At 39.3% G+C, this 26,536-nt stretch overlaps 1 protein-coding gene across 34 annotated transcripts in view; it reads left to right on the plus strand.

Annotated features, from left to right (window-relative positions):
• The window catches only part of DLG2 (discs large MAGUK scaffold protein 2), a 1,027,713-nt gene that overhangs the window by 899,035 nt on the left and 102,142 nt on the right, over positions 1 to 26,536 (plus strand). The gene's annotated exons all lie outside the window — the stretch shown is intronic.

Consider the following 26,536-nt stretch of genomic DNA (forward strand, 5'->3'; position numbering starts at 1 on the left):
ATGGTGTAATCTCAGCAATCTGAACATTAACCATGTAAATGTATGTACTGTAACTGAGGAAGTATAAATTAGGACAGGAAAAGGAGAAAGTTATGGTACAGGCATATGGCTCTTGTGGCCACCAGAGCTCCAGACTCGCTATTTGCTATAACACAATAAATTAAGACACCAGCTAGTTCAGTAGTATGCAGGCTTGGGCACAGATGAGACCGGTTTCTTGAAGTTCAGTCCAGATAAGACTGAGGCCAACCAAATGGAAACTAGCCAGAGCATGTGGCAAAAATCACTTTTAATCCTGGGTGCATGCCTACGGCTCCTTTCTGGTTGTAGTCTGGGAGTATTGCTGAAGGAAAAACAGCAGTGACTAAGAACTGTATTTTAATTCCTCTCTGGTCTGGAGAGCACAGATGTTTTATCTGGATATGAGTTTGCTACTGTGATCCATGCCTCCCACCTCGCAGTAAGTGACAGCAGTGCTCTCCGTGGAGCGCTGTGCCTTAAATCCCCTTAGTTACCTTAGGGCTGGTCCAGGTAACAGCCGTCTGCGTGGTTAGGGGTATATCCTGCTGGAAACGCACTACACCGCAACTCCAAGAAGTATGTTGGCTTCCGATTAATTTCTGAATAGAGAGAATGTTTTAGGATTGATGCATAGTGCTCTCGAGTAGCAAAAATCTGCTCGCCAAGAGGAATCTTTCTCAGCTTTTGCCTTTTGCTTACAGCTGAAGCCAGCCGAGGCACCTATGTTCAGATTATCTTTCATATAAAATATAGATGCTAGGGGGGAAAACATCTTAGATCAAAGTCCTTAGCCTTGGAATTGTTTTTTTTTTCCTTTTTTTTTTTTTTGGTCTGAAATACCTCGGGTGTACTGACCTTCAGGTTTGCTGTGAAGTCGCATGGCAGTTCATGATCAACGTTTTTGGTGAAATAGGGTATTGGATAACCCTGGATTACTCTTCAGAGAGTTATTTGTCAGTTTGCAGTAAATATAGCTGATGTGTGACTGTGTAGTTGTGGGACCATGCTTTTTGTCTGTGTCAAAAGTGACTGGAGATTGCAGCAGCAGTGTGTAAACTCACATACTTGTGTGCTTGTAACAGTTCTGTTTTCTTCTTTCAAGCACACATGCACACAAACTATACTATTAAATAGAGGAATACATTTATAAGACTGAGTCTCGAGGACAGAAAGCTGTAGTGCATAGAATTGAAAACTGTTAACTATATATTAAATCACTTCTTTTTATTGAAGAGACTGATAAAGTGACTATGCATGCTATTTTGCAGCATTCTCAGGTTTGAATTCAGTAGTCATGATGGATGTGAAACAAAGCTGTACAGACACCGGCAATCACAGTGATGTGCTTTCAGGGAGAAGTCCTTCAGTGGAAAAATGGGTTGGAATGATAGGTTAGACATGTAGTATCCTCAGTGTTAGGAACAGCCAACGTAACTTTGTGGAAGGGAAGAGACAGAACGTAGTAAAGGATGACAACGTGTCAATGAAAAACAGTAGGGGTTTTTGAATGTCCACATAGATAGGCAGAGAAACACCATTTTAAAGGATTATCAAACACTCAGTGCATGAAAGGAACAAATTTGGCAACTGGAGCAGAGAGAGAGCGTGTTCATAAACACAGCATGCCCTTTGATGTTGGTCTGTTCTTTGTGTTGGGAGTGAAATACATGCAAAGGCCTAATCCTGCAGAAGAGATTTTTTTAGATCTTGTATGACTGTACAAGCAGGAGAGGATATTCAAGTTATAAAAACAATGAAACATTCACTCGTAAGCAAAATACATCTCATAAATGCTAAGTTTAATTTGTTTGTGGATGCAATTGCTTGGTTTGTTTAGTGGCTCTCAGTGTCTTAGCATCTGGATGCATTATGCTAATGTTAAAAAAAAAAAGACAAAAAAAAAAAGGATTTTGCTGTGGAAAAGAATTAAAATAAAAGCAAGGTGCGTAACCCGTGCACCTTCCTTGCTGCCAGATGGTTAAAAAGACAAGCAGATCTGTCTGTCCTTGAAACCTCCCAGGTGAGGAGGGTGTGCTGCAGGGTAATAGAGCTGGTTCTGAAGAATTCAGCACTCGAAATCTGTAGGAGCCAGATGTCAGTGAAATAAAGTGATACAAATGCTCTGCTTTCTGCATGGCATTTAATGTAGTCTAGATGATCAACAACATGAACAGTATTGGTCAAGGGTCCTTTTCAAGATACAAGCTGTTCGTGTCAGCTTTCGATGGAGTTTCTCCACGTTATCAGGGGACACGCGTGATCAGAAGGGTGCTGGTTGCTATGGCTGTGTCTCCACCACAGAATAGTTACAACCTGTGGAGAAGCTGCCCATAAATAGAGGTGTAGGATTCAACTCGCATCCAGGATCAGCTCTAGTAAAGGCCCTACAACTTTGAATCCTGCAGGCAAGTATTAGATACACATTCCAAGAATGAGCTGCACTGGAATTCACTGTGCATTGCTCTAGATAAACACTTTTCGTCTTTTCCATATCATGACCATGTGTAGAAGAAAAAAATTCTGTGGAGACCCTCTTATATAGCCCTACATGAAAGTGGCTGTAATCCCATGAGATTGCAGGCTGAAATCACTCCTAAAAACCTGCTGCTCCTCTGGTCCTCAGTTTTCTTTCGTGCCTGGAAACATCAAAGATGGAGAACATTTGTCATTCCACTTGCCAGTATGCAAGCAACAGTGATGCTCATCTGCAGCAGATTCATTCATTGTCTGAAAAACAGTGACGTACTATCTTCTGTCCTGTGCAAACTTCAAGTTATTAGTTAGTGGCCTAAAGCTTAATATTAATATACAGGTTTTATTTTGCACTACAGAGAAATGCTTATGGCATCACTGTATTTCTGCTTGGGAATTACCAGTGCACTCACTCAAAAGTCAGCCTGATAAAACTGCAGATGGAGTTCTTGTTCCCAGAATACTTTTCATTCCCAGAATACTTTCTTAGCGTTAGCAGAAATCTATGATTTTAGCCAGGCGGGAGCATAATCTGGATTGACAACAGTTTTAAATCCTGAGAGTTAATGTCATCTTTACATCACGGTGGTCAGTGTGTTGTGTTTGAAGAACCTGTGAAGTGACAGAGTGGGACATGGTGCGTCCCTTCTAATTCATTACTGTACTGCCAATGACACGTTTCTTGTTTGGAAGACAACAGAAGACTCGCCACTCTGTAAGCATGATTTACAATATTATTTGTGCTAGGTTTTAAAGAAAGAGATTAGTGCACTGGCATTTGAGCTAAGCAAATGCTAATTTAAGAACTGGCTATTTTCCCTTTTTTTGTGTTGTGGTAATAACCTTTAACATTATGAAATAATAAAGAACTGATTGAACTGTGTTGTGTGCAGCCACATGCTGAAACTGAACGAGTGAACGAGCCAGGCAGACAAATCAGTTCACTTTGTTGTGGGTTTTTTTTCTTTTATAGCTATTTATTTCTATATTTTAAGTAATTTGTACTCTCAGAAGCATTTTTGCTATGTTCAGTAATGTGTACAATGAGTAGAAAAAACATTCAGAGCAGCTAGTAATACTAAGGAGCAAATGGTTCTACCTAGTGGTGTCTAAGAAAAGTAACGGAAGTATTACTCGCTAAAGAAAATCTCTACTTTCAAAAAACTGACTTGTAGCTGTTTTAAGAAGGTATAAATATAAATACCATCACCCTCAGTATACAGTACCTTTTCATGTAAATGGTATTTTATTCTCTCTGTATTTCACAGTACTGTTAATCTCAATTTGTCTATAGTAGTAGATCTGTGTCTCCCACTATCAAAACATTCCTTGAGAAGAGAAAGGCGTCTATTATCCCAGGTGGAAAACTGGGAATGGGAAAAATTATTATCTGCTTAATGTCCCGTCAACTATCCTTGCCCTTCTCGGGTGGGTGTTTCTGATCCACGTTGCATAGAGAAATGACAGTGTACACTGGCTGCTGCTGGCTTTGGGTTGGGCTGTAGTTCAGAAATGCAAAGTTAAATTGATGGTGGCATTAGGTGAAACTCAACTGTTACCAGCAGTTGTCTGTATTTCTCCTCTTTGAGGTACAACCACAGGAGTTAAACACTTCAGTGAAATATACCCATCCGACACAGAACCAAGTTTCAGAGGAGGGAGAAAATAGCACTCCTACATACAAAACAGGGTTTCCAGGCATGGATTACTTTCATTTCACAATATTTTGCAATTCGTCAGTTAAAAACCCTGAAATTTTCTGTAGATGTTCTAAAATGTTCTTGTTTGAATTAAAGAAATTGTTCCGGAATATGGAATGTAATTTAAATGTTTCCTGTTCGTGTTTGTTTTTTTCTATTCCAGTTCAAATTTTATCATCTTTGAATTATAGTGGTAAACTGATCTAGTTTTACAAGATTCCTGAAACAACTTTGTGGAGCAACTCTGATATTTTTATGGTAGCAATTACATACTGGCCTTTGTAAGTTTATGTGGTGCAAATATTTTGCACTCAAATATCTTCCTTTGTTTTTACTCTTTGATGTCTTGCTACTCGCACCTGACCACTGAAATGACAACACTCATAGTCAGCTTTCTCCTGTCTTTTCAGAGATGTGAATAAGTTTGGCTTTGTTTTTATTAAATTCTTTTCAGTGCATAAGTATCGAATGGTAGTGATATGAAATAGCAAAAGTAGAAGGGCTGAGGACAGAAAGTTGGAAGGGCTGCATATTTTTAAGCATTTTTCTAGTGGAATTACTGTGAAGTGCATTGTACAGGTTTATCTACCATTCATAAATTAGTCCGGCTTTTGCCCTACACTATTCATAAGACTTAAAATCCAACATTTTACCTCAATTGTTTGAGATATTTAATATAAAGTGTGAGTCAGTGGCTGGCCAAAGAAGCACTTAAACCTATCAAGATTGAAACATTGAAATTTTCTGTTTCAGTTTATTTTTGGTATGCTTGGTTAATAGAAGAAGAAACAAGCTTAGGCTGTAGATGTCTGCAGGCCTGTCAACTAATTCTTACATAAATGTTTGATCAAGAATTAATTATTTGTATTTATCATGGGAGGTATGTTTAAGATTTGAAACATGGGAAGAAAAATGACTAAGACTTGTTTTGCTGAAAATTAATCAGCCACCTGGCATGTTTTCTTTCGAATCTATACAATAATAGCACTTTTATCTTCTGTCTTTCTTCTACCCCAATACCTTTCCCCAGTGTTAAGTTACTGTACCTGAGATCCTAGACTATGCTGTGTGTTGGTATAGTTAGGAGTTATTTTCTTTGTCAATGTGAGGTTCAAAATACCAGAAATATGTCCAGTTTTTTCAGGCCTATATGTATAAACTGTTTTTCCCTTATTCCCAAAGAGAAATACTTCTTGAAGAGAGAGATCAATAGGGAAAAGAAAAGAAAAACATCAGAAAATAAACCCACAGGTAGATACTGCTGAAAATCTTCATTTGCCCCAAACTGTCATTTGAGGGAGGGAGAAAAGAGGCGCAGGAGGGCCTAATGTTTGAATATCTGTGCTGAAAAATGGTATCCCTACTGGCAAATTGTATTTAGATTAAAAAGTTGATTTTTTTTCAGTGAAGAAATACATTTAATTTACTGGTTTTCCCAGCAAAAATTAGACATTTGAGTTTAAAACACAAGTAAATAACTTGAATTCAAATGTTAAAGTCACTCACTCAATTAAGGAATGGGAATTGTAAAGGCCTGAGCACCAATCTGGAAACATACAGAGCCTGATTGTAATCTTACTTACACCATTTACATATACCTAAAAACATGCAAATCAAAGACCAGCCTGAGAACACAAACATGGTCAACATCTGCCTTAACCTCTGGTTAACATCTGTGAGGGCTGACTCAGCCTTTCATCTTCTGGTGGATATGCCTCTTGCTGAGTGTGACTCTGAAACAATCTGTAGGTCTTTCAGATAAAGTTGTAGTTAAATTAATGTACTCAATCTGCAGATCAAGCACCGTTTTAATTTAGCCATTGTTCTGTTCTTTGATTTACTTGCAGCACTTCTGCAATCATGACTGACACCCTTGAGGTGGATACCATTGATATATGGTGTTTGTACTGCATTAAGTTTGTGAAACACATCAGGATTCTCTTGGATAAAAAGCAATATATTTGGAAATTATGTTAGCATGTGGTTTGGAATATCAGCCCTCTTTCAGATATATTACATAAACTGCCATATAGATACATAGCATAAACTGCCATATAAAAATAAATTTTATGCATAATCTTGGGACAGCCTTTTTTTAGCGAAGCTCCTTCTCTGACAAACATCTGAGACATTATGATACTAATTCGCTACATTTTTGTTTCAACTTATTTTTTTTGTAGGGTTAGTTAATGCAGAAAGGAAAGACCATTTGAACTGCTGTCAAACTGTATTTAAGCATATGAAACACATGACATCTGCCATTGAAAATGATGCCCCAGGGAACTTCCTAAACATTCTTTCTGAGAATGTGAAATGCAGCCACCTCTGCCGACGAAAGGGCAGGAAGCTGAATACCAAACATGGCAATATTCTGCATTCAGGGAAAACCGAGTCAAAACAATACTCATTTTGCAGATAACTGAATAAATTTGTAGTGCATGTGCAGAATAAATGTACTTTTAAGCGCTCCCCTAAAAGTTCTACAACCAGTAAGCTGCACACAGTTCAGTGTATTTAATTCACAAAAATGTAGTGCTTAGTTGATCTTCCCCAGGATTTGTACTTGGACTCCACCAACTCCAGGTATTTCAAATATAGATTCTTAGTCATCATCTCTGGTGCTAAATGCCAGCAATTATAAGTTCTGGTTGACTCATTGCTATACTCCATGAGTTTTTATGACTGTTATAAAGCTTTGAAAATGCTGACAGACCTGTAGCCATCGTGGGCACTGCCAATATCAAGGCGTTTGATATTAAATATAGCTGGATATTAAACCTTTATATCGCTGTACCCAGTTGTTCAACAGCACTGTCACCAGAGAGGATAATGTGAGCCAGGGGACACTAGTACAGCTAAGTGAAATATTTTATTTATTCTAATGATCTTTGCATTCTAAAGGACTGAAGTTGTTAACCATACATTATCTTGCCAGTGGGGTTTACCAGCTCTGTATTACTAAGTAGAAGAGGAGAAAGAGCTTTGCTTATACGTTACATTTGTCTGTAACCACAGAGAATTAAACCCATTGTTTCACAAAATTACAGAATAGTCAAGCCTGGAAGGCAGCTGAATCGCCTAGTCCAACACCCCCTGCTCTAGCAGGGTCAGCAAGAACAGGTTGCTCAGGGTCAGGTACAGTCAGGTTTTGAATATTTCTACAGATGGAGACTCCACAACTCTCTGGCAACCTGTTCCTGTATCGGGTCATCCTTAGAATAAAAAAAACTTTTTCTGATGTTTAAATGAAATTTTCTGTATTTCAGTTTGTGCCCACTGCCTCTTGTCCTCTCACTGACAACCATCTTCTTTGCACCCCTCCATCGGGAATTTAGAATGTAAACTGGCTAAAATCTTTAATATATAGCACTACTGTCCACTGTTGACCAAACCATTCCCTAGTGTTTGGGGTGTGACATCCAATATGCCTTAAACATGGCAAGAAGGAGTCAGACTTCTCAAAAGACATGTGAATCCTTTGCAGTATTCTGAGAATACTTCTCGGGCTCTTCCCAGATGTTAGATCACACTCATTGCTAAATATCATTCTTGTTGTTCAAGATTTGAATTAAACAACACTACTTTTGTCCAATACCTTTTCCCTTTTGTTCTGATCTGCCAAATGCTTGCTTAGAATTTAAGTTCACTTTGAAATTCTGGTGGGTAATGAGAATTATAGATTCATCTGCTATTCATCCTTCTATAGATGGTAATTATTTCTGAAATCTGTCTGCTGCCAGAAATTAAACAGATTCTCATTCAAACAAAAGAAACCTTTCCTTAATTGAGAGACTTGCCTACATGGCACAGAGTATGAAAACAAAAGTGTGCTTTCATAATCTTGAAGCCGGCTTCGGCATTGGGTTGGCTGATCAAAAAAAATTCCTCTAGGAATAGAGTATGGCCTATATAAAAGAAGTTAAAACCTCAAATTTACTTGCATTTGTTAACGTCCTCTTTAGCAGCCTTTCTACTCCAGAGATTTCCCTTCTTTCCTTTCAATGTAAGTTGTTCTCATTAAGCTCTGTGATTACAAACAAGGCTTAGCAGTATTAAATGACTAGATATTTTTATGGCCAAATGGGATTACTTTGATAATTGGCTCTGATCTGTTGCAGAGCTTGTTCTCCCATACTTGCTGCATCGAGCCTTGTAACATGATAGAAGTACCATCCAACTGACATTTCCCAGGTTCTTTGATCCTGGATCTCTTCAGAAGCTTAGTTTCTTTTCAGCTGTAGGCAGCATGTCACAGCCCTTCCAGAATTTTTTATTTCTTCTGTCATTGTCCATTTTGATGCCTTCGAAACTTTGTGGTGAAATTGTGATGAAGAATGACAAGGCTTAAAATAGGGACATCATCACAGTGTTTCATGGAGCCAGTTCTTTCCCAAGTCCTCAGCTCAGCCATCATGTAGCCAGGCCAGATTCTACTCTTAGGTCAACACTCTCTGAGTTGAGGATCTGTGGCAGATCAAGCATAAGAGACGTTGACAGAAACCTCCAGCACTGAAATTACAGACTGACAGCATGGTGTCATCCACCAGAAAATATGGCATTTCAGATCTATATATCCTTGTGCTTGCAATGACAGATCCCTATGATAAAGGGTGTCTGACCTGTGGTAAACAGACCCATCAGACACTCAAAGCAGTCAAAAACGAATGAAAACTAAATCGTTTCTTTCTCTTAGCATGGACACATGCTGCCTTATGGAACAGAAAGGACTGGTGCCAATATAGTCACTTTGCATCTATAGGTTTGAGGAGATGCAGAATTCAGAAGAATTATCCTGCATCTTGGTTCTCCTCAAATCTGAAGCCAACACAAGACTTTTCTTGTGCCTTAAAGTGAAAAAATGTTGCTATGTCCACACAAACACGTAATGCATTGATCTTCTCTACCCACTGTGTTGATAAGGCTACCCCACTGCTATCTAAACTCTTGAAATTAACTCTTGAAATGTAAAAGTTCAGATGTTGCCCTAATGATGTTCCCATTTATTTCTTTGGAAAGACTGGCAAACACTGACTCAGGCTTGAGGCTATTTATTTAATGTGGGATTCTCTCATGATGCATTAAAGTGGATAGTTGAGAGAAAGGGAAAATCAGGGTCCCTATAATACTGTGGAATGTATTAATAAAACTCTGAGATGGTCCCAGAAAGTAGCTATGTGACAGAAACTCAGGTCTTACTGTCCTTGCAATCTGACCTAGGAAAAAATCCTCCTTCCCTCCAAATATGACACTTCATGTAACTCTAAACAGTACGGCCCACCTTGGCCTTATTCTTACAATGGCTGTTCGTAGTCACAGGCTACAAAGATTTTTTTAATATATCAAAATTAATTGGAAATGCAGAACTTATGGATTTCAAAATTGTTTATGATATCCACATCCCCAGAGGTGTTGTCTGTAACTTTGAGAAGAGAATGCTTCTTTATTTGGAAATCCCAAAGTGGTGAATTCATTAGAAAGTCGGGATTAGCCAGTAACAATAAAAACACCACTCTGTACCCCAGGAATACTTCAGAGGCTTTGAAAGCTTTCCTTGATCAAAATATATTCACTGGAGTCTTTTCTGTAATGACCAAAAGGTACAACAGAAGTAATTCTCATAAAACCTTGAATAATCTGTGTATGTTTTCAACTGACATTATTTTGGATGTAAGAAAGACCACGTATTTTTGTAGCAGCTTGACAGGCTGGAGGCTAATGCGTGCATTGTACTTCTGTGCCTGTGCTGTGATTTATTTGGAGCAGGGCATGTTTATGGCAGTGTTCCTCTTAACTAGCCAGTGGGTATAATCCTGCCAAGTCCTGTTGTCAGTCTATTGGTAAAAATAATGTCAATAGTAATCAGTCACTGCCCACTTTGATCCCTCCTGCCTTCTTTGCTCTCAGGGGTACCCACTGTCAGGTGATGCACGCTGCCAGTTTTGCTCCTGTCTTACAGAAAAGGGATTTTCCCTTAGCACTCTCCTTTAGCAGGATGTGACCATTGCCCACACCACTTTTTAATCTCCTACAGGAAATAATAATAATAATAATAATAAAAACCATTAAGAAACGGCTACCTTCTGAGCCACCAACTGTTTGCATAAATGTCATGCTCAGCCTGACATTTCTTGCTGCTAGTCCTCGGGATAGCTCAGCGAGCCGGGGCTGCAGCCCCAGAGGGTAATGGGGGAAGACATGTAAAGGTCGTTGCGATTATAGTGAAGGAGATACTTGAAAGCAGAATCCGAATATAAAGTCTTGTAGAGGCTGGCATGCAAATTAAAATGTAAATAAGGTTGACAAGCTTTCCAGCAAGACATCAAACTGCCAAAGGGCACTTCTGCCTTCTCCAGGCCTCTTCTGCCCTTCATGAGCATGCTACAGCTGTTTCCTTGGCCAGCAACAATAGTAACCTCTGGGGGAAGGAGGGATTGAAAGTCATAGTGATTCTTAGCAGCTGTCACATTTGCAATGGTTTCTCTTCAGAGTATTTCATAATCCTTTTTTTCAGTGTACTTGCCTTAGAAATTTAGATTACGCAATCACTGTAAATGAATAACAAAAAGATGTGTATATACGTGCACAAGCATCAATGGCAGTCTTAAAGCTATGAAATTCTTAAAAGTTTCATGAAAAGAGGGTAATTGTGAGAGACTATTCCAGACTTTTGGCAAAATTAGATAGCAAAGAAATCGAGAAAGATGAGGGCAGAAAAGAGAAAGAGAGTCACTGACATAGGTCATTCGTTGAATTTTATTTAAACTGTAGCAGAAACTAGAAAAGGTTGACAAAGGTGAGAGAAGCTTTTGAAAATGAAGGAGCTGAGGTAGAAGTCACAAGATAAGAAGTCTTATAATTCTCAGAATAGATTCACCTTCAGCATCCTGGTGTCAGAGAGATATATGAGTAATGATTATTATTACTGCTTTGAGAAGTCTGCTTTGATTTGGTCTTTTTTTTTTTTTTTTACTACAGATTTAATTCTTTTTGTTTTAATGTCTGGCAGAAATTAATTTGCATATATTTGAAAACATATGTGCATTTAACCAGCAATCCCCTTGTCATCCCTTCCCACCCTTTGAAGGGTGCTGCCCTCCTTTACTGGTGCCCTTCAGAGCAGCCGCTTGGCATGCTCTGCACAGCAATGCCAGCTGCGTGGCAGACCTCTACAAAGCTGATTTTTGTTTCCCTTTGTCAGTGCATGATACTCGCTGCCTGTTGGGATGCTTTTAGAGGCCTCCTGAGCCAGGCATCTCAAAACAGGAATGGTTTGCTGCAGTAATAGTGTCTGCTAATGTCTCATTACAATCAATTTAAATGCTTCAGTTCCACTGAGAGCTAATAACACATGAAAGTCAAACTAGGCTCGTAATTTCAAAGACACATATTTTTTTGTAATGAACTGAACTATTATGCCCTGTTGAAAGCTTGACTATAAAAGATTTTAAAGCTGTGTTTGTAGTGTCATAAGGACCTCCTCTTATGTGTCTACTAAGCTTGGAATAGTAAGATATTCTCAGCTTTCTGTTTACCTTGAATAAAATAACAAAGCTTTATCTATTGTCCTTTACAATTTTATATATTTACAATACATATTTAATAGTATTAAAAACTTAAAGTATCTAAACCAATGTGACCTGCCTAGCTTCCAGAGAGCTTCACATTATATTTTATAGAAAAGAGAGTTTGTTTCACTGACCCTTATTCACTTTATTTTTTCCACTCCCTACTCAGCCTCTCTCAACTTGATTGTCTTTCAACTAAATGGCCTTGTGAAAAGGAAAGTTAAAGTAATGATAGCAAATTGCACCTGAAATCATCGTGGGCCACTCTTCAGTTGGATATCTGATGTAAGAATGGAGACAAATTGGACCCAACAAGCTCAATACCTGGCAGAAGTTAGGGAAACAGGAAAAAAACCCAGATGAATATATAGAAAGGAAAATCAAATTTACCTGGTCTTCAAAAAATTGTGACAGGTCTGGAATGGGTAGGACACTGAAGGCTTTGGAAAAAAGACAAAAGAGCAGTTGGGCTGAAGAAAAGGAAGAGAAAGCAGGCTCATGTATTCTTTAAAAATTATTTTGCAGGTAATTTAAGAGGGATAGTGGAAAGGTGAGGCAGGTGACTGAAAGGAGGAAAGAAATGCAGTGATTAACTACTCTGGAAGGGTAAAAGGCACGGGGCACATTGGCATATGCTGGGCAGTTTGCAAGTGGAGAAATAAGAGTTGTTGCTCCCCAGCCCATGGCGTACTGTGGGCTGTGGGAGGTGCAGGAGGATGCCTGGCTCTTGCTCAGCCTCCAGGAGGGGTTATGGATGGGCCCAGGGAGCAGCAAAGGGGATGGAGGAGCTGGGAAGCCTGCAGCTTTGTGGCTTTCCTTGCTCTGCAGGAGCTGGTAAAGCTGCTAAGAAGATCTCTCCTCTACCCACTTGTACTCGGCTTCTTGCCACAGCTCACTGTCCCCACTCTTATGCTTATTAAAAACAGGGCTAATCTTTACCTGTAGTCCCATCAACAGATGAGAACTGATGGGGCGTTGGGGGCAGAGACACACAGGCTAGTTTTACCATAAAATGCAGTGTTTTGTGAAGTTACCTTCTCAGGTTGTAACAGAAGGGGTCAAGAGAGGGGGAAATTTGGGCTTTGATTTGTTTTGTTGAGGACAGGGGACAGAAAGGGCTCAGCACAGACAGAAACCCTGCTGTTACTGGCAAGGGCAAGGAAGGCTGGTCCACCAGGCTCCTCCTGTACTCAGTGGAGAGAGAAGGTCCTCTGGAGGATGGTGGCCCTGAATTGAGCTGTGGGTGAGCCTCTTTTTAGGGTCCCTAAAAGATTAACCCCAGTAGGCTGAAATCAGCCTTTATGAATCCCCTGTCACCTGCCCACCTCAAGGTACAGGGAGGGAAGGCAGTGAACAAGAAGAGATCCAGGAATGGGACTAGATTGTGAGGATCCAGCTCTGTTGCCTTTGCATTATTGTGGTAGGATGTCTCTGCGGGGAGATGACCAAAGACTGCAGCTTTAAACTTAAGGAGTGATGGGTCTTGATATTCATAAAAAACATTCATATGGGACTGTAGTCCTTTGAAGGAGGGCAAGCTAGGCAAGTTGCAAAAGTTTAGTTTAACATAGACTGCAGAAGAGAGAGCAAAAAAAACCTTAATGAGCCAATCCTAGTATAGCTAGTCACGGTCCAGACAGTGCAAGAATAGCCAAAGCTACAAGACAGCTTAATTCAAGCTGTGAAGCTTAATTTGCCCTATTGCACTGGCAGGTGATGACAGTGTTTCTTCAGCCTAATGTTAACAGGGAACAGAAATTGTCTGTCCACTGCAAAACATTATTTTTTAGTGGAAGAATAAAAAGCAGCAGGTGCAGAAACCAGTTATCTTCTCTCTTCCTGTCCCTTAACACTGAGCCACCCCCTGATTTGGCTTGACTTCAACCATATTCTCTCTCAGTCCTCCAGGTAGTTGTTGTTTATTATTTTCCCATCTTGCCTATGACTAAGAAGGGGAGGATGCAAGTCCCTCTGAATTTTCCTACAGTCTCTTGCACTTAAGGTTTTGTGCATGAAAAAATTCTATCTATCTTCTTTCCTGTGTGTATGTGGCACCATGCTTTGCCCTAAGAGTCAAACATAAGCCTCTCAAGATGAAAAGGTAACTTATCCTGGAGAACAGCCTGTGCTGAGACCAACCAGCCCCTTGAACAGGCTAAAGAAGCTGCCCAAATCTTTTATCCCATTAATTTCTATGTCTAGAGCTAGTACATTGTTTATGCACTTAGGAGTGAGTTTCACTATAAATTTATCCAAAGAAGACAGAGAACTATCACAAGAGTTTTATCACAAGTGAAAGCTAAGATGGGTTTATGTGATTCTTGAAGCTTCAGTGCCTTGTATAAGTCAACAGGAAAATACTGTTATTCCACAAAATGCCACTGCAGCCAGATTGGTTTGGGCATCACTGATCTTGTGTGAATTAGCACAAATTAATTTTCACATTAACCTGCTTACAGCCATGAACACTCACTAGGTGCTAGGGGATTCAGTTAATTGCAACAATAATACTTTTGTGCTAATTACAGGGACACAGCAAAAAGGTTTCTGTAGCAATTCTAGCCCATTTTATAGCATGTAGGCCACTCGCAGTAATGAGCTTCATCTGTCCCAATTGCTATACAGTAATTTTCTTTAAAGGCTCATTTCTGACACTCGCAGACTTTTGAAAAAGGTTTTCACTTGCAAAACCATCCCTGCTTGCCCGTTTCGCTGTGTCCCCCTTTGTCATTATTTTTTGTAATTTTACTATAGTGGTAGTTTTGAAATATTTCGGTTTGCCATATTGTTTTCTTGTATTCCTTGTGAACTGGGAGGAATGGTCTGAAAAAAAAGCTTCAGATGAGACATTAGGCAAAAATGCAGACACAGAAAGGAGAATGAAGCACCAGAACAGACTGTTTGGGGTGGCTGAAGTTTCTCCATCCCTGGGGATCTTTAAGAACAAATTAGACAGACATCTGTAAAAAGATATAATTGTGACTTGCGGCCCCTGAGGCCTTTCTGCTCCCTCTCTGGCAACCTCTCTGTCTCCTCTTTACTCTGAGAGCTCGGGCTCGTGCTCCAGTTGCAAGTTTCTGACGCCTGGCACCCATGCAAACGTATGCTCTTTGTCCTTGGAAAATGCTAGGCAGTGCAATTTGATACAATCCTTTATCATTGCGGTCTAAGCTAAATCATCTCCATTTGCTTTGGGAAGCGGAGTCAGTTGCCCCAACACAGGCAACATTTAGGAACTTGATCACAAATCCCGGGCCATAATGCACTCCCAGATGATCTCACCTGAGTCTCCCATTTGATCTGAGTGTATCTCTTTTTTAGAAGAGTGCATATAGGAAACTTAAGTCATTCTTTATTCTCCAAGAAATTTCTTAAGTGTTTATGGGTTTTGACCATTCCTGTCCAAACTGTCTCTGAAAGCTCTATGGATGTGACGTTTATCAGTGCTAAATGCTGTTTAATCACATAAGTGAAGGGATCATCTTGATCCACTGCTTTTTCCTACCTGGATCATCCCGGACAGTCACAAGTAATGAAGCAGAAAATCAGAGAACTTTGAAAAAAACAGCCTGCCAAGGCTGAGCCAAAGTACAGTGTCAACAAAATATTACAGACTATCGCCATTTATGTCAACGACCTCTTCAGGAAAGGAAAAGCCAGTCTGCAGATGTCAAATAAATCTTAGGGTAAAGCCATAACTGCGATCATGAAAAACTGTCACTGTATTAAAAATTATGATTTCCCCACTGAAAATGGGTCTAAAAGAATTTGCCTTTCAAGGGAGCATATGGCACTGCAAGCCAACTGCTGTCACTAGCTGTAGGCTGGCAACTGTGGGAAAGTCTGCACCAGTAAATAACATTTGACACAGCCCCTTTCTTCTCTCTCCCTCTCTCTCTCTGCATTCCATATATATACACATTCCATATATATATATATATATTTGCATTCAATTTTAAAAAAAAAACCCATATGCATTGAATTGACTTTCTGTAAGGTAGTGTAATACACTGATAAACCAATAATACCCACCACATCAGAATAACAAAGCATTCACTTACTCCAGAGAAGAAATAGCTGGTTCTTGGGAAAAGCTATTGAGGTTGTCATTCTTATTCTGGGATGCTTGTCAGAATCATGGAAGAATATAAGAAGCCTGGATATCAGGTGGGAAGTTTTCAGCACTTCCATTTTCTACTAATCCGTAAGCCTTGTCTGTAACGTGGCTTACCAGCACAGCAGGGAGACAGCAGAGGTCACCTCCTTCCTGTAGGATTCACCCTGATCTTTTCTTTTTTACCGAAGTCTATGTGTCTGGCACACCTGAGTTGAACAAAATCTCTGAAGGTATTGATTTGATGAAGACACTGTAGACAGAAGCCTCGAAGGGCTTTGTTAGTAACATTCACTGACGTACATTTTGTCAAATTAACTTTGCATTTTCAGTTTTCACTCAATGGAAAGGCTGTAGTACAATAAAATTGTTTACGTAGTACACAGGACCAGTCATGGGCTGGATATAATAACTGGAAGATGTTGCCGTGCTGAGGTTAGGCTGACCTGGTTACTCCATCACAGAATACTGGAGAATTGGCACAGGGAGTCAGAAGGGCCTCTCGGGTACCTATTCATCTACAGATAGTGTTTTATCTGGAAAATGACACCTACAGTGTCCATCAGGAAAGGAGAAAAATGAATTATGTTCATTCAACAGATCTGGAGATGTGTAAGTCTCTCCTCAGTAGTATGTAGAAGCATACTTTAGAACATAGCTTTAGAAATAAAACAGGGAGGTAAATTCAAAATGGGATAAAAAAGTAATATAGTTTAAACTGGCAAATTTTCTTGATATCAGTCTTTGACGATACATTTAATTTTTAGAAAGAGAAATATGGTTGATGTAATATGTCTGATTTTTCAGGAAGTCATTTGATATTGGATGATATAGGACACTGCTATTTAAACCAGTGAAGACATAGATTAAACATTGTAACAAGGATAAAAAAGCCAACTAAAGGAGAGGCAAGCACACAGGAAAAGACTGAAACAAAGATTGGATTGTTTATTTAGCAAAATGGAGATTAGTAGGTGAAGTAAATATAAATCTGTCATGAGAATCAATATACAATGGAAAAGAGCAATTTACACAGAGGAATTGTGTTGGTGCAAAAGCCAGTAAGTAGGCTTCAGCTGCATTTAGGTAGAAGAATGAGTCTAACCATTTGAGGACTGGAGTCTGTGTGTGGTCCTACAACAGTTATGAAATGCCAAAACTGAACTAATTATAAGAAAGTATTTGAACAGTTTATGCACCGTATTTTAGGTTTTGATCTTCTGTAAAAGTAGGAATTGGGCTTGATTAAGAAGACCTTATCCAGCTAAGTCTTTTACACCATAAAGGTGGGGTTCTGTGGTTCTGTGAATGATGAGCTCAAGAGTACCAGCAGTAAGTGCAAGGCATTTGTTGGTATTATATTGATTTTTCAGACATTATTCCAATTTTACATGATCTGCTGCTCAAGTTAGTCGACATTTCAGAGCATCCAGACCATCAACTATAGCCTCCGTGTCTAATTAGTGGCCAATTGCACAACATACATGTTTGCAACCTAGATATCTCATTGCACAGTACTCAAAATATTCCTTATAATAAGCTAAGAGGCATGCAGGGAGCATGACTTACCCTGAGGTAGCATATGTATTTGTCTTGTTTAAATTCATTCAGGCTTGTAATGTGCTCAACCATTCCCTATTACCTGTTTGTATTAGAAACGGTAATCCCCCTTAATCAGGAACCTCTAGCAAACTAATACAATTCTGCCGCTGCTCTCAATATTGCCTCTTAGAAAAGATCAATACACGTGGGAATGTTTTTATCCCTTTAATTTTTAATGGCAAAAATGGATAGTTTTGTTTCCAGTCTTTGCTCAGTTCTTCTTTTTAATTCAATAGAGTGTCCCAGACAGCCTTAGGAGATGGCTGAAGATACCTTTGTCTGAAAAAGCAGCACAGCTCAGTATAGGAAAGTGAAGATTACAGGGGGAGGTAGTTTTTACCCAGCAGATTTTGAAGTCAGGGAGTGAATTATTTATTAATGGCATTATTCAATGTAAGCAAGTGGTGTTAATCATAATAGCAAAACAGTTCAACCCAACAAGCTATATCCATGTTTATCTGGTTGTATTACTGATGGTCCTTCTGATCTCTGTGCTTTTGCTAGTCTGTAAGGCTATCCTGTTATATGAATAATTACATCAGGTAGTATTGGTATTCTTGCTACTATTTAATTTTCTCCTTTAGCTTATAATTTTTAAATGATTTGTGGGTTGTGGTTTTGAGGTTTTATTTACTGTAGGCTACAGCTTCCAAGCTCATTTGTGGAATTAATAAAATCACATTATCTTCCCCACCACTCTATTTTCAGAAAGAACCTTTTTTTTCCCAAGCCTCTTTCAGGAACCCCTTTTTTTATCTCTTCCCACTCCAAGTATATCAGAATTTCTTGGAGTATAAGTACAAAACTGGCATAAGATGTCTTAGCTGGGAAAGTTTTCATGTAAGTTTTCTTAGAAATTCTCTTGGGAGTTTTGAGCCTTGATTTAGCAGTGTCTTTTTTTTTTTTTTTTTTTTTTTTTTTTTCATTTTTTTCTGAAAATCAGGCAGGTCAGACTGGTCTACATTTCCAGTTTTATTTCAAAAAGATTCCTGCACAATTCCTAGGCAGGTCATGTGTCTGCTTAGTCACTTTAAGTCATTATTGATTCTGGAGATGATGAAGTAGGATTGTACCGTTTTCCTTCTCCCAACCTGCCAACCTGCTCCCGGCTCCATATCACTATATCCTGCCCTCTTCACACTTCAAGGCAGTTTTGTGATGATCTGCATCAATTAGACTCAGTCAGGTTAGTGTAAATAAACGGGCTAACCCAGTTTATTCTTATTGAAAGGTATTTGGGAAAACTCACCTGAGCTGTGTAGCTCATAGGTGGGGCACTCAGGAGACTTTGGGGAGAAGGAAATTTATAAACAGCTGGAGGCAGGTTGGAATCATTTACCATGAGTCTGTAAAAGAGGAGTATCTACCCAATGTAGATACAGGGTTAGGCAAGACCACCAAAATGGCTTCCCGGTATTGCCATGCCAAGGAAACTTTAGAAGCGGTCAGCTCTGTATTTTGTTTCCTCACGTCAATTCATGTCTTTAAGAGGTGGAAGCAGGCTAAGCCAGCATCAGCATTAAGAAGATATGGCTGATCAGTACAAAATGCTCAAGTCCTGAGAAATAGAACTACACTTGATGAAAAGCAGAAGCAAGAAAAAGCAATGAAGCAAAAATAATAAGTAACAATTGCCCCGGGGCAATGATTTTGGATGGGGAATTGTGGAAATTGAATAAATGTCTGAAAATAAGATCTTCCACCACTACCCTGAAGCGGCAAAATAGCTAAATGAATTAGCTTAGCTATTAATAGAAAGTAGGTTTTGTTACTTTGTTACTTTGCAGTGTCCCACATAAATATTTGTTGAAGAAAGAGGATTCCAATGCAGGGCAGCTTTTTTTCACCTTGACGGAGTCATTTTGTACCTAAAACAGCAGAGATATCTTGAAACGTTTCTTCACTGTACAAAACAGTATCTCCTACAAAGCTATCAAGGTTAATGAGATATATGCTGCTCTGCTGGGCAAGTGTGGCTGTGCAAGTTGGATGCCAGGAGTGAAGCAATGTGTCCACCTTGTCCAAGATTTCACACTGTGCTGCCAAGGCAGACCATGTGTTGTGATATGGTTGTTTCAGATCTGACTCTCTGCTCTTTATTTGCCTTGCCCCTCCTTGGGCATGTGTACACACAACATTGTCCAAGTTGTTAGCTCGGTGTGAGCCTCGGGGAATTTGAAAAAGTGCCACAAATAGTCCTGTTAAGTTCAGGGGTACATCAATTCAAATAAAGGGCGGGGAAGGGTGTAAATTTTTGAGAATACAGTAAAATTCAGTGCACAAAAAAGGTTCCCAAAATCTTGGGAGGTGTTGTTTTTAAAAGCTATTGAGTTTCTTGCAGTTTTCTTCAATGGCTGGAAGAAGCTGCAAGAAATTCCCAGCTGAGAAAGTCCAGGCTGACACTTCATAAACCAAGGACAGGCTTTAAGGGAACAGGTAGAATAACACCTCAGTGGGATACATAGTCCCTGTCACTCACTAATAGCTTGATTTATTTTAGTACATCTCTTTCATTATGAGGCATGAATTCTCTGAAACTAAAGCTTCTAGAGACTAATTTGTATTGGAATTATATTCCCCGTGACTAAGAATAGAGCACGATATTAGTCTCCTGAACGTATCGTGGGAGGAAGATATCTTTTCAGGTGTATTTATATTCACAACTAACACAGTATGAGGGCTGTATCTAATGGTGCAACAGATGGAAGAAGCATTATATTCAGTAATAAAGCAAATGAAAATAAAGTTAGTGGTGATGTTTAGGCAATGAGGCCAACTACAGAACAAATATACAGGGTGAAATTTTAATTAGAAGACAGGCTCAAGTCTAAATACCTGTATATTGGTAAAGGAAGACAACCAACCAATATCAAAGAACAAAGACATTAATGGTCCTGCTGTGCTGAAGTTTTAAAGGCCAAAGTAATGAGTAAAATCAGTAAATATGCCTGTGTCGTTATTTTTGAAAGGCTCCTGAAAAGGTGTGTTGAAAATATTCCAATAAAAACAAGCAGATATATTCAAACTAATAAAAACTAATAAAATGTAAATGTATCTTCCCTTCCCCAGTATTGAAATCTGTGTTTTTCATTTCCTTTGAGTGAGCTCAGGGGAGTTATATGACTGATAAGAAATAGCAGCATAACTTGTTCTGTTGCTCAGTGCATCATGAATGGAGCAAAGCCTTTTGAGCAACACTTTCTCCAATAAATTATGCACACTATTGCGTTGCCTATTGATGGCATCAGAACTGTGTGCATTTTTTCCTGTCAAGTGATGAATTTAGCTGATGTTAAATCTAATTGATTTTTGGAACTTATTAAAAGCGTAGCATTTGCCATACAATATAAGATCCAAAGCCAGCCTTGTCCAGAACTATGTCCCTGGCAGTGGCCAACATCAGACATGGCAGAACAAGATACAAGAACCAAAGGTACAGTGAACTGTACCTAACCATAGTATGTTTGCTTGTGTATTTATTTCTTATGAAATTACTGCAGACCACAAAGATTTTTCACCATCATTAACCAGTTATGCAAATGCTTGCAACCTCAACTCCTAATTGTCTAAAAACAGTAGTCAGGGTACTTTTAGAAAAAAAAAGACTCAAAATAAATATTAAACAAACATAATTGTAAACAGAAGACATAAAATACTAGCCAAAAGTATTAGCAGTTCACATCTTTTTGCATACTCTTTCACTTTATATGTGTATTACAGTAGTTTCAAAGGCTTCCAGAGCTGTGGGATGCTAGGCACCTGGCAGGCATAGCCAAAGGCACAATGTTCATGCAGCACCCATATCCCTGCCTGAGATGCCGTAGGATGATGAGACTTACTCTTTGTGACTCACCCGGGTTCACACTGTAAGTCTGCGGAAAAGCAAAAATCAGTCCTCTGAAGTCTTGATGCTGGTCTGCTCACCTTCCTCTCACCTCCATGTGTAAAATAGTGGTGACTGTACAACACTGTGGGCAAAGGGCAGAAATGGAAAACACTCACTGTAGGAAGAAATGTGTTCTTCTATTATTTTAAATCTTAAACCATTCAGCCAAGACATCTGCTAAGATGAGGCAGAAGGGGAAAAAAAAAGATTTACGTAAGTAGCATAAATAATGTTACCATAATAATAGTATCATGCACATTACTATCTCAGATGTCCAAGACAGTAAGTTCATGACTTGCCATAGTGGCATACAATTTGTGTTCCCATAAACAGAACAGAAGAAAATCTCAGAAGGTTGAAGCTGGCCTGGATCCACTGAAATTATGCCAAATTGATACTGATGGAGAAGCTGGTCTGGCAGCTATTCCTTTATTATAGTGTCTAGAGTTATTCAACATACCTTTTTTGAGATGATAAAATTCTGTCTCTAACTAATGCCTTCCTAGTTTTTTTGTTTTGTGTTTGAAGCAGTGTAGTCTGTTAAAATTGGACAGTTCGAGTTTTACTTTCCTTTCACCCACTGACAGACTCCAAGATATATATGCTGCCTTTTCCAACCTCCCGTTTGCGTTATAGCCATCAGCGCATCACCATTTGCTGAAGTGGGTTAGAGATGCATTATTTCAGAAGCACAAAAGCAGCAAATTAGGAAATCTGTTATCATCTAGAAGCAAACAGTGATGATCCTGAATTACACAGGAAAGCAAATTTTGATACCTGCTGACAGAAAGAATTGCTATCTCTCTAAAGGTGCCAGCACTAAAAGCATTCAAACTAATAAAGGCTTGGACTGTGACGCTAAGCTATTATTTTCACTACTGTGTAATATGTCAGCATTTCAGTTGCTTAACTATACTTTACTTGTAGGATCAGGGCTTTTTTGCTATGATGTTCTCTAAATTCAATCAAAACTACAATCTTTATAATAAACTTAAAAGTGAAAAATAACAGTAATGTAGCTTTGTAAAATTCTGCAACTCTTTCTCATAGAAAAGCTGCAGCATATTTATTCATTTATCATAGCTATTCTTTATTTATATGACCAAAAAGTAGCATCAAGCCGTCAGATATAAAATCTCTCTCTCTGCTATTTTTAGATTTAGAAAGGATTTGATTTTCACTATGATTTTCTAAAAATTTCTTGAGGTTTGGTTTCTTGCATTCATTTTTAGTCTCTCAAATGCATCTAAGACTTCCAACAACTTTCTTGTATGCTCAAGTATCATAGCCTTTCAGGCCATTTCTGAAGTGAGCTGGAGAATTTGAACATAAAATTTCAATATACTGCTTATTTTAATTGAAAAAGTCCTTGCTCCATGTATATGAAAGGACTTAAGTCACAACAACACTCATCCCAACTCCTTAATGTCTATGTATCCACCGCGGGTCTCACAAACTCATGATATTTTCCTCCACAGCATGTGGAGAGGCTTAAAGTGTCGAGCAATCGGACTCAACAACAGCTTGCGTACTGAGTCAGATCATGGGCCATCAAAGCTGGTCAACAGGAGACTCAAAAGGGGGATGGGGGGGTTAAACCAACTCCTCCCCACTGTATGGGTACCCACCTGCACAGCTGTAGAAGGGGTGTCAGGATTTTAGGTATCTAAATCACTTCAGCAGGAAAAATGTTGGTGTCTGCATACCCACAGATGCCAAAGTGGATTAGGCAAGATTTTGTAGATCATAGTCTTGATCTTGGCCAGCTAAACTTGAAGTTTCATTTTAAGCGTATTACTGTTAGGGTTTGGGGTTTGGGATGTTTTTTTTAATGAGGCTGGCCATTTATCTTGCTTTGATTTCTCAGTATGTGAACTAAGGAGAAGGTTCAAGGTGTTTGAAGATTACTCCCAAAGGTCTATCCAGTCCTTCCAACATGTGCAAGTGCTTTGGAAAGTCAAATGATTGCATCGATATTCAAAGGTTAGAATATGTGTGAGACCCAGATATAGCACTTGCCAAGCTGTTGGAACAAGGTAGAAGGAAAAACACTGGCTCCCTGTCCGCATATTCAGGCTAATGAGTCCTGTATGAAGCAAACGTCAGTTGTTCAAACTGGTGTCTAATTTAATAAATACACTCAGTTTTGGCCTTGGTTGGGCTTGGGGACAATTCACGCTGTAGCAATTCAAGCTGACTCTTTTTTCTCTTTCCTGACTGCCCAGAGAGTTGAGCAGAGCCAAATTTAGAAAACAGACCTTTGGGAAAATGGGCACTTGCTTGGGGCAGCATGCAGAGCCCAACATGCCAATGCCAGAGCCCTGAAAAATGGTCTTGCTGTCCCTGCAGCTGGGCCGTTCCTCATGGCAGCAATCTCTTCTCCCACATCCAGTGGCACTAGCTCCACCTCTTCAGGATTAGTGAGTTGTATCAGTATCCTTGGCATCTACCTACACTGCCCGGAGCCCTGAGCCAGCTCTAACGCGGAGTATGAACAAACATTTCCCTCCGTCTCATGTGCCCTCTTTCTTACAGCAACATTTCCAGAGCCACAGGCCAGCACAAACCATTATATCATCTGGTCTGACTCCAGCAATAATACAGGTTACAGTTTGCTCACCCATTTCCCTTTTAGTCTAATGCATAACTTTATCAGTTTCTTAAGCTACCAGAGTTAGTTTGTTAGATCATCAGTGAATCAGGCAACAGGTAGGACCTTTGCAGATGGATTTTGGTAAGTCAAATTTGGCAAATTTCATTAATGATGCACTCCAGCAGCAATACGTTCTTTGTTCTCCCTTTCTTTAAAGGGCATGAAATTAGTGAATCAGCTTTAACTGTATTTCTTGTCAGCATGTCACAACCTCAGTGTCCTTTTAATTGTGTAGGAGCCTTGAAAGTGTGTTATTTAGATTCAGTACTGAATTTGAAGGAAGCATGACGTGTTTTTCTGGACTTCAGCACTGCCACTTATTCACACCTAACAAATGCAAAGCTATTAGGAAACAGCTCCTCTGGAATGACCCCATCTATAAAGAAGTGTTAAGAAAAAAGGACTTTTTCCCACTGGGCAGGAATACTGTAGCAGTTCTGATGGCAGAAATGGAGCATCACTCTTTCTTTTTCTGTTCATGTTTCAAATGCAGCCATCACTGTAGTATCTAGGCATCCGTAAGAGAACTAGGAGGACTGAGATTAAAGAAGCTGATCTGAGCTGGGTTAAATACTACCTGCATTGATGGCCTTGCAATTTTTGGTCCAGGCATTTGTCAGGAGCAAGGGACGGGTTTACATTTCAGTATTTTTTGATGCATAAATATGAAGGAGGTACTGTGGGAAAATACAGACCCATAAATTTGGTTATTTTAAAATTATCTATGTATTTCAATCCAAAGGAAAAAAACGTGTCAAGAACATGAAGTAACAGAACCATCATTAGTACTTCAGTATTTTTTAATATCATGCAGGGAGCAGGAGCTTGAACCCTGAAGTTCCATCACACGCTTATTAGACAATTTTTAAGATGTGTTGTGGCTTCAAAATGTCTCCCAGAAAGAGAGAGGTTATTAAATTTAGAGTCAGTTAAAATCAGTTAAATTACAAGTGTGCTCTGAAGTCAGAACACAAGCTATAATACCATCATCGGACCAAGCTGTAGTCATTCGAGTATGTCATGAGCTGGTGTTCAGGTTGCAAATAGCTGGATGCTGTGCTAGAGAGAGTCAGATTTTCAATCCTCTCTTCTCACTCTCCAGATCGGTGTCTAAATCTGGGAGTTACTCCCACACCTCACATACAGAGTCTGCCTGGGCTATGGTTGCTTATTAAAGGGAAAGCTGCCATTACAGCTGCTCTGATGTAAATCATTCATATCTTTGGCCTCGCCCAGATGTAAAACATCAAAGAAGCTGAATTACACTGTACGTTTACTGTCTTCTTCAGTGTATCCACCACACATGACAGAGACCTAGTAACAACCCTTGAAATTGTAGTATTCTGTCTGTATGCAGAGGGCCGACACTATGAGGAAGAGAAATGCAAGCTTTTTCTTTTTAAGATCACCTTTCCTATTTGCAAGAAGAAATGTTAAATTTGTTCTAATGAAATATAAGTTAAACAAAGCCTTGCCTGGAAGATGCTTATTTACTAAATAAATTCTAGAGCAGGGGAATAGAACAAATGACTCACATAGAACAAACTTAAATCCTACACTGGGATAAACACTTCAAAACTAAACTCCATGATAAAAAATGACACAGGTTTGTAGGAGCCTTAGTTCCGCTGAGGATTTGGGCTTTTAAATCACTGAGAAGTTTAAAGATGTACTCTAGGTGAAAGAAATGAGCAAGAAACAAGCTACAGAATAAATCTGAAATACAGTCTGCATGTAGGAGTGTCTCTTCTCCTGACATACAGAATTTCAGCTGCAGTCAGTGAAGTCATAGGTATGTGGGAAGACTGAAGAGTCATACTACAGCAGTGGTTCCCAGCTGATTGGCAAAGTAGCCACTGTCACTTAACAGACTCAGTAGGTAATGCCAAAGAAGCTCAAAGGAAAGGGAGTTAAAATGCATCAAGTAAGGAGAAGAAGAAGAAGGGAAAAAACCAAACACAAAAGCCCAAATCAAACCATTCTGCTAAGCTAGTGTCTATGCAAAATGTGGGATCTTGGAAAGGTCAGATGTTATTATCCAATGAAAAGTTAAAGGGCACTGAATAAAATGAATTAGTTGTTGTTGCAAAGCATCTAGACATTCTGGGAACTGAGCCAGTGTGAACAGCAAATGATCAAACAAAAATAAGGCTGAGATTTCTGCTAGGAGAAAATGAGAATATTGCTGTCTTACAGCATTCTCACGTAGCTCAAACACCGCCAAACAGGGAGCAGACCAATAGGTTATAAATGCACAGTAAAGGTTTACTTGCTTAAACTGATAGGTGGTGTGATCTGGTGGGATGTACCTCCATCCTTTAAGGGAGGAAACCTTGCTTGCTGGTTTCACTTCTGCTCCAGACTTGCTGTGGGGAAATTAGACCCTCCTTTTGAAGCAAGCAGTGAAATAAAATATTGAGGTGCAGGGAACAACTTTGTCTCTTTACTGGCATCAGTCTGCAACATCTTACTCTCCAAAGTGTCACTGACTCACTGAAATGGATTTTGTACACCCCCTCAAGT

The sequence above is a fragment of the Harpia harpyja genome, chromosome 17 (assembly GCF_026419915.1).
Source record: "Harpia harpyja isolate bHarHar1 chromosome 17, bHarHar1 primary haplotype, whole genome shotgun sequence".
NCBI lineage: Eukaryota > Metazoa > Chordata > Aves > Accipitriformes > Accipitridae > Harpia > Harpia harpyja.